Here is a 9,046-nt window from a genome sequence, read left to right on the forward strand (position 1 = left end):
TGTGCAATACTTTATTAACAATAATACAAACAATCATAATACAACTAACCAATACAATTATTAAAAATGTAACCAATATAGTATACAACTTACACAAGACTGTTGTAACCATAGCTCTTTGCTGTATCATTTAAAATGTATAAAAAAATATTTAACCAATATAGTTATACAAGTCATATAAATACACAAATTTAGGTTTACAATCCCTATTCAAGTATTTTTTACATTTACAGTAAGATGGATAATTAAATTGACAATTAGAGAATCTGCCTGAGACATCTATTCTAAAGTTGATCATGTCAATTTGTTTGAAGTTGATCTTCATATCATATAGTAGACATCTAACATATTGTATCACAAAGAAACCACACTTATTAATGTAAATAACATGAACAGTTTAATATTTCGAATTTGACAAAATTGCACATTCATAATGTTTTTCTTTTACTTATCTAGCTTCTTGTTAGGGACAATCAACTATAATAGAGACTCAATTATCAATGGGGTGGTAATCTTCTAAATAAGGATGACTAAGTTTTTCATGACAATATTTTTTTAATTCAGATACCTATAAACATAAAATTGAAAAACTAACAGAAATATTAATTTATATTTACAAATAATGCATTATTAATATTTCAAAATATTGTATACTCATCACTGTTTCAAAATTGAATATTGGTTTACCATCATATACAAAAGAGTGGTAATGATTGAAAGTCATTGTTTGTGTTAATCGACAACTAGTGAAAATGCATTTTATCACTAGTAATAGATATAAAAATATATCTAACCCCCCTTTTTCCAGATCCGTTTGCAGTCTTCTATAAACATTTCGATGCTAACTGCAATTGTGCAAAAAGAGACATAATTAACAAATTAATATAATATATTTAATCATCATATGAGATAATTTTAATTCCTAACAATAAACTCAAATGAGCAATATATAGACTTGTTCTATGACCTATCCGACGAGGAGGTCCCCTAAAAAGAATCAAATAATACATATTAATTAACTCCCTAATTGTAAAAAACAATACCAATTATATTGGAGAAGTACGCCAAAGGTAAAGAAAAAGGCCCTTCCTCCCAAACAAAACTTGTAATAGGCTTGCCAAACGACGACGAAATAATTGGAGGAAAAGAGAATTGAAAATATGCACTCGTACCTAAAAAAGAATTCCAAGAAAATACACACATGCACTCACGGACCTCTCTCAGAATTGCTCGTTGCGACGTGAACACGAGGTTGGAGATGAGAAGGAAGGCAGTCGCCCACCAAAAAAATAAAATAAAATAAAAAATAAATGAACACAAGGACTTCCCAAGGGGTCATCCATTCTTGTACTTCTCTTGCCCAATCTCGTTTAAATTCGGAGTTCTGATGGGATTCGGTGCATTAGTGTTAGTATGACCACACCCATTCTTTCAACCACGCGCTTCCTATTTATCTCACAAATGGCCCTCGAAAATCAACCTTCATCGTGTTGTGTGAATCTTAAATCCCTCCGCGGTTTCCCAACCAAATGTTGACAAAATAATTGGAGGAAAAGAGACAATCGGAAATATGCATTCGTTCCTAAAAAAAAATTCCAAGAAAATACACAAGTACGCATGAACCTCTCTCGGAATTGCTTGTTGCGACGCGAACACGTGGTTAGAGACGAGAAGGAAGGCAACCGTCTGCCAAGAAACTAAAACAAAATAAAATAGGTGCAACACGAGAACTTCCCAAGGGGGCATCCATTTTAGTATTGCTCTCACCCAAGCACGCTTAACTTTGGAGTTCAGATGGATCTGGTGCATTAATGCTAATATGATCACATCCTTTTTTCAACCACGTACTCCCTATTTATCCTGCAAATGGTCCTCGAAAATCAACCTTTGCCACGCCATGTAGTACCCTAAAATCTCTCTGCGATTTCTCAACCAAACAACGATGAAATAATTGGAGAAAAGAGACAATTGAAAAATATGCACGTGTAACTCAAAAAAATTCCAAGAAAATACACGTATTCACGGATCTCTCTTGGAATTGCACGTCAGGCTAGAGACGAGAAGGAAGGTAGCCGCCCGCCAAAAATATAAAAGAAAATAAAAAATAGATACAACACAAGGATTTCCCAAGGGGTCACTCATCTTAGTACTTTTCTCGTTTAAGCACGCTTAACTTCGGAGTTCTGATGGGATCTGATGCATTAGTGTTGGTATAATGGCACTCATTCTTTCAACCACGCGTTCCATATTTATCCATCAAATGGTCCTTGAAAATCAACCTTCGCACCTTTGGAGATGATCAAGAGGTTGAACCATATTCTTGCACTCTTCTACAATGGGAGTCCAGTTTACAAGACTAGATTAACGATCTTTGAAATTAAGTGAGCTGCAAAAGGAGAGGAGGGAGATTAGCCAGCGTCGGGACACAGGATGAGAAGGCCAAACTTGATGAGCGATTATTAGAGTTTCGGCATAAACCCTAAACTCGAATAGGAGAGGGAAAGATGATGAACTGGGGAGTTTCAGCGAAAACCCTAAAACCAAATGACAGAGAGAAATAAGATGACTTGTGTGTAGGATTTTGGCTTTTCGAGGATTTCACTTCCCGCAAGCTGAGAGAGTGAAGATATGTTGAGGTTACGTGCATCCAAATCAAAAAAATACCTTGTTTTCAAAATGTGGCTCGGATGCTTAGGAAAGTGTAAAGCTATTGGCAGGAATTCAATGCGCTCTTTGATAAAAAGTAAACTATGGTGTGCCCTTTGGAATTTCAGAACCTTGAGTGCGCCCTTTGATAAAAAACTGAATTTTCTTCACCATGAAAACTAGCTTTTCTTATAATTTTCATAGATTACCCTTTGTAAAGCTTGCAACATGCTGTAGGATATACCTCCATGCTTGATGATTTTGTTGGAAAACTCCTTTATCAAGCATGCTTAAGCTTAATAGTGATGTGGTTTAGGTCCTTTTAGTGTAGTTGGATCGGGAGGCATCTCTAGTGATCACAATCACAATGATACCTTTATTGATGGATTTATGATGTGTACTAGCACAACAATCATTCTTGATGTTGATTTCTTGTCCATTATAGTTGGCCTTGATAAGGATTGGCAGATGGTCATTAGGCACTCAGTTGTTGAAAGAGAATCACAGTGGGTTTCTAGTATATCATTAATCACATAGTGATGCCCATTTTTTTTTAATAAAGAATGTATGCTAGATATAGGAGATTGGTAATTGTGAAGTTTGACATTACGAATCTTTAATGCCCCCTGAGCGCAATTATTATGCTGTTTGGATGACAAAAGAACATTCTTTGTTCTTGAATACCTGATCATCAATGTTGATTGCAAGCTGAGGGTTGTACAGGTGCATTCTTTTATAATGCTAATTAGCTTCATGAATAAAAGTTTTGGTTCAATTTGAGATCATTGTTGACAAAAAAGGGATAAATAAATATATAAAACTAAGAAAATCCTTTGGAAACTTGTTGATTTAGTCATTTGTCTCATGTTGTGCCTGCTAGTAAGTTTTGTGTTAAATTTAAAATATATTTAGTAAATGTGTTAGCTGATCCCAAATACTCACCTGTTAATGATGCTCAGTATTATCTATCTAATGTGTTTTTTTTATTATTGAGTATCAACTCAGCTATGCTTCACGTAAAACTTGTGATCTTACAACTGTTTATCTTCTGCAGGAATTTTCAATGTTTCCATCCATCTTACTTGCTTTTAAGATTTATCTAATGTGTTGAAGAATTGATTTATGAAGATAATAAGTACTCTTTATTCTACAAATTCAACAAGAAAATCTTGATTTGGCCTGTAAACTTCTGTTTGATATACAATTTTCTTGCACTTTACCTTTATTAGTTGCTATTAACTTTATGAAAAGAAAAGACCTGCAAACTATAGAACTGTGTACAAACTTCCAACCAATGTATCAGAAAGGACTTATTTAGAGGTACTATTTGTATAACTCTATTAGAACTCAGTCATAATGAACCAAGAGACATGGTTGTCTTATATCATTGGTAACTGAATTCCAAAAAACTTGTTAGAATTAGAAAGTGGCTTTTTTTCAAGATGTTTTCATAACTTTTGCACCTTGAATATCATTACTGATGTTTCTGTCCTATGCTGCATAGACATACTGCCTTAGATTAATCCTTTGATTAATGTTTTCATAATCTTACCTGCTTGTTTAGTGTTTGATGCAACACCACAAAACTGCAATTGAGTATTTCAATAAGAGATGAGTTTTTGCAATATTTCTTTTCAGAAGAAACCTACTACACCGTTTAGTTTCAATACTTGCAAATACCCATGATAGGAATGTGAAACAACTAAATGGGACTCATAAACCTCATGTGCTTTCTGAGGATGAGGTATCCTGTTATTGTTTTTTTGTCCTACTTGAGAAATGTGTGCACCATAAAACCCTGAGATCACCAACTCAGATAATCATATCGACCCTTATTACTTTCATAATATGCAGGCTGATATACTTGCAAAATATAAGCCCACAATAAATGAAACATCATTGATTGCTGAACTACAGCGGGCGGATAAATTGGGTACTGATTCTTTGGACTATTTCAAGAGCTCCCATCACGTTCTCGTATACTATGAGGATCTTGTCAACAACAGGACTGTAAGTTCTCTATTACCTTACCTTGTAAAAACACCATTTATTATGGTGCGAACTAGCTTGGCTTTAACCGTCATTGGTTATGCAGAAGCTGATGGATGTTTTAGATTTCTTAAAGTTACCTAAGCAGAAGCTTCTCCGCCGCCATGTGAAAATCCACAAGAAGCCATTATCTGATCAGATTGAGAACTAGGGTTGTGTTTACACTGCACTGAAGGGAACACAGTAGGAGGTTTTCCTAAAGACTGACTACCAATTGTAGTAAGGGATTATTACCAAATTTGTATATAAGTTTTCTTGTTATTTTTCTTTCATTTTAACACAAGCAGTGTTCACATCCAGCAATCTGTCGGCAACTTTTGATCCTCCGATTCTAACAGATTCCTAGAGTTATGTGATTCATTCATCTGGATATGGTTCTAACTTATGCACAAATTTGCTACATCTGATCAATGATTTCATTCCAGAAGGCTACCAAGACATCCATCGAGTTTGGGTGCAATGTACTTCCGGAGCATAGTTGAGTTGGTCACGACGAAGTAGAATTGCTGAAGTGGGCAAGGGTCGAATCTCGACGTAAGCTGAGACAATGTTTTCTTCCGTCGTGGTAAATTGTAGATTTATCTCTTTACAGATGATCGTAGGTCGATTGTGTGAATCGTTGGGATGACGGATTTTACTTTTTGTTGAAGAATTTAGGTGCAATGTGTTTGTAGACAGGGGAAAAAAATGAAAAGGGTACTTTTTATCAAATCATCAAAAGTGAAGACGCCTCACTCCCCTTTTCTATCCAAATGTATCCCTCTAAATTCAGTTAAATTATTGCAACCTCATTTTCTTGCTCCATAGTACTAGATCAAAAAGCTCAACTCTAAGATCGTCTACCGTACTCATTATTGTCCATTCTTGACAATCACTTTCACTCATTGCTTAGTTCTAGTTTGCTAGTTATATTTCTTTGATATTTGTTGTTGACCTGTTGTAGTGTCGCTCGATGAGATTCTCTCATAATCTTGAGAAAACTAAGTTGCAAGCAATACGGTGAGTAGTCCTTCAGAAGTTAGTGGCAAATTTGATGTTTTTATTTTTTAGAGTTTTAGTATTTTATGTTGTTTTGAGTTCTATGTTTTATCTATCCTCAGCTCTATTAAGTTTTATTGTTCTATGTTATTTGAAATTCATGTTGTTTTATTGTTCTATCTTTTACTATTATTGTATGCTATTTTGGCAAATGGATAAACAATCTAAACCCCAAATCTGAATCTATTGTTGTGATCCTTGGTTCCTTTGGTCTCGGCTAATGCATATTTTTTTCTTCTAAAATGCATATAGAAAATGAATAGCGATGTAAAAGAATAATATCGTGTGTGCATATTAGAAAGAGACATGATAATTATAACAATCAATTCATGAAATATAAACATGTATATAGTAGAAAATAAATCATGTGAAATTATTGTGGATTTTTAAATAATATATCAAATATACAATTTGATATATTTTATTTGATTTTTTTGAATGTGTCGATCTAATTTTAACACACTTTTATTCTTAATTTGTGATAGTTTTTGAATAAAATTTTATGATATTTTTTGAATAAAATTTTATGTGTTTGTTTCATAGTAGAATGATATTTGATTATATATTGGCATAAGTATTTCGGGTTTATTTTCGTATCTTTATCAAACTTAGATTTATAACTCAAATCTAAATTTTGTATTTTAAATTAATTTATAAAATTTTTAATGATCATTCTTAAATTAAAAAATTTTTGTTTAAAAAAATTATTTTCTTTTTTTAACTTTTTAATTTTAAAAATTTTTATATTTTGAATTTCTAAAATTTTAAAATTATTTTTTTATTTTTGAAATTTAAAGCTGAATTTATAGAATTTAAAAAATGTTTTTTGAATTTAAAAACTAATTTTTCAGACTTTTGAAATTTAATTTTAAATTTCTAAAATTTAAAAATTGATTATTAGATTTTTTTTAGATTTCTAAAATTATTTTTCTATTTTTTGAATTTTTAAAATTATATTATATTTTTTGGATTTTAAATAATTTTGATTATTTAAATTAATTAAATTGTGATTATTTTGATTAATCAATCTGATTATTCTAACGTTTAATCTAATTATTCTGATTAATCTTTTTTTTAATTTCTGATTATTTTTGAATTATTATGATTAATTTATTTAATCTAATTTTGATGAATTAAATTTCAATTATTTGAATTTAATTGTGAATTTTTAAGATTTAACTTATCATCCACGTCTATGAGATCTAAATTTCTATATTAGCTTGAAATTAAACTAGGAAAGTCATAATTAACTAAATTATCATAAATATTAATATGCATTTCATCAAATTCAAAAATAAAATTTTCACAAATAATAAAATTATTTACCTTGGAAACTCCAATATTAATATTACATTGATTTTTATAGTGATATATCACTCTTTCTCATTTTTAAATTTTGAATAATGACATCTCCTTCTTCACGGGGTTGTATAATAATATTTTTAAAAATAGGATATTTATTCTTATAGTACTTTCAAAATAAATTGTATGATATTTAAATTTAAATTATTATCATGGAGGTAAATAAGAAACTGTAGTTAGTCACGACATTTTGAAGAAGGATGTATTGCTCGATTCTATTCTCTTTTGTAAGTTTATAAATTATATAATATTTAAACTAAATTTATGCCAATCGAAGATAACTTTTCCCCTCAAACTCTAGTCATGTGGATTCTTATTCAACTTGGTCTTAGGGTTATTTACCTTCAGTTTGTCTTATAGCCTCGAGGGATTTTCGTAGAGCTTGATTAATCACATCTAGAGGTCATACATGTTTTTGCACCAATCTATTTTGCACGTGATGTTATTAGACATAATACCAATTAATAAATTTATTATCTTTACATTTGCTTCTGATTTTCTAATTTGTCTTTGGTCCATTTGTCTTCGGAGCCTCAAACCCTTCCTTCAAGATGACACAATTGTTAAAATCATCCACTATGATGAAGTTCTTCATTATTGGTTTCCAAATACTCAAAATTCTTGATCTCGAATGGTGGTGGGTTGTTGATGTTACGATAGAGATTTTATTCGAAGTCCATTTACTTATTTTTTTTATAGCAAAAAGGAAGAAAATAATCTAAAATAAAATCAAAATTTTGAAACCAACCCTCCTTGCTCCGTACAGTGGTGGCTTGTCTAACTCTGATACTAATTATAAGATCGGATGCATTAGAGAGGATGAATAATGTTTATTTTTACAAATCATGTTTATCTATAGAGTTAGTTCGCATCATAATATGCCCAATAACAAGAGTAAAACATAAGAACAAAAACTAATGACACTTAGATTTACATGGTTCAACAACCATCTAAGGTTCCTACTCCACAGGTTATACCTCGATCATGAGCCACTAACTATTTCTCTTTTTTGGACACTTTTCGAAAGATAGAGATCACCTCTAGAAGTCTTGAATGCAGCTGCACCTGTTTTGATGCTTTCTGGATCAACTAAATCACAACACGAGCACTTTGAGAACTCTGAGCGTATGGAAGAGAATGTGTGTAGACGAATTGATATTCTGAACTTGAGCTCTTGGCATCCTTTTAGAGAAATCTATCAAGTTGCTGACGTGACATCTTTTTCATCACCTAAAATAACTCTAGTTGTTCAGACTCTGCTGACTCAGCTATTTCGGGTCACTTAGAACCTTTAATAACAATTCTTCTCTGATTGCCCAGTTGACTTAGGTTAGCTTCCTGTAACATAGAATGAGTCCAAATACAATATGCCTAGTATATGGTCTACTTGATCTATTAGGCTTCTGTTATTTAATCTTCCTAACTTATCGGGACTTCTCTCTTATTCCTTGAAGTTTATTCTGTTTCAAACTTTTTTGGAGTTTACTCTTTCAAGATTTTTTTGGAGTTTACTCTTTCAAGACTCTCCTTTACCTAGAATTCACTCTTCTCTAGGATCTTCCCTTTGTTTGAAGTTCACTCCTCCCAATTTTCTCTTCACCTAGAGTTCACTTTTCTAAAATTTTTCTCTATTTATAGTTCACTTTTATAGGGGTTTTTCCTTATTTGGAGTTTACTTCTCTAAGATTTCTCTCTATCTAAAGTTCACTCCTTTATGTGTTTTTTTCTCTTGCCAAGCATTTGATCCTACTTGGACTTTCCCCTTGTCAAATATCATATCATCCTTATCTTGTTTAAACTTCTACTTACTTAGAGTTTACTCTTCTAGGGTTTCCAACCTTGCCACGCATCCGGTGCTCTTTTGACATGCTTAGATTTTCACTTGTCTAACATCCGATCACTCTTAACCTGTTAGGACTTTTATCAACTTTCAAATATCAGTAATGATTAC

The 9,046-nt window shown here is 31.9% G+C and overlaps 4 pseudogenes; 1 reads left to right on the forward strand and 3 right to left on the reverse strand.

Annotated features, from left to right (window-relative positions):
- Window positions 1-1,307: 1,307 nt before the first annotated feature.
- Window positions 1,308-1,425, reverse strand: LOC141817384 (5S ribosomal RNA; annotated as a pseudogene).
- A 288-nt stretch (window positions 1,426-1,713) lies between these two features.
- LOC141817382 (5S ribosomal RNA) lies at window positions 1,714-1,831 on the reverse strand (annotated as a pseudogene).
- Window positions 1,832-2,105: 274 nt separating this feature from the next.
- LOC141817383 (5S ribosomal RNA) lies at window positions 2,106-2,224 on the reverse strand (annotated as a pseudogene).
- A 1,986-nt stretch (window positions 2,225-4,210) lies between these two features.
- Window positions 4,211-4,915, forward strand: LOC141817379 (uncharacterized; annotated as a pseudogene).
- Window positions 4,916-9,046: the final 4,131 nt, after the last annotated feature.

Source organism: Curcuma longa, unplaced genomic scaffold, assembly GCF_044706935.1.
Source record: "Curcuma longa cultivar G26 ecotype Majalengka, Jawa Barat unplaced genomic scaffold, ITB_CL_G26_1.1 contig_20270, whole genome shotgun sequence".
NCBI lineage: Eukaryota > Viridiplantae > Streptophyta > Magnoliopsida > Zingiberales > Zingiberaceae > Curcuma > Curcuma longa.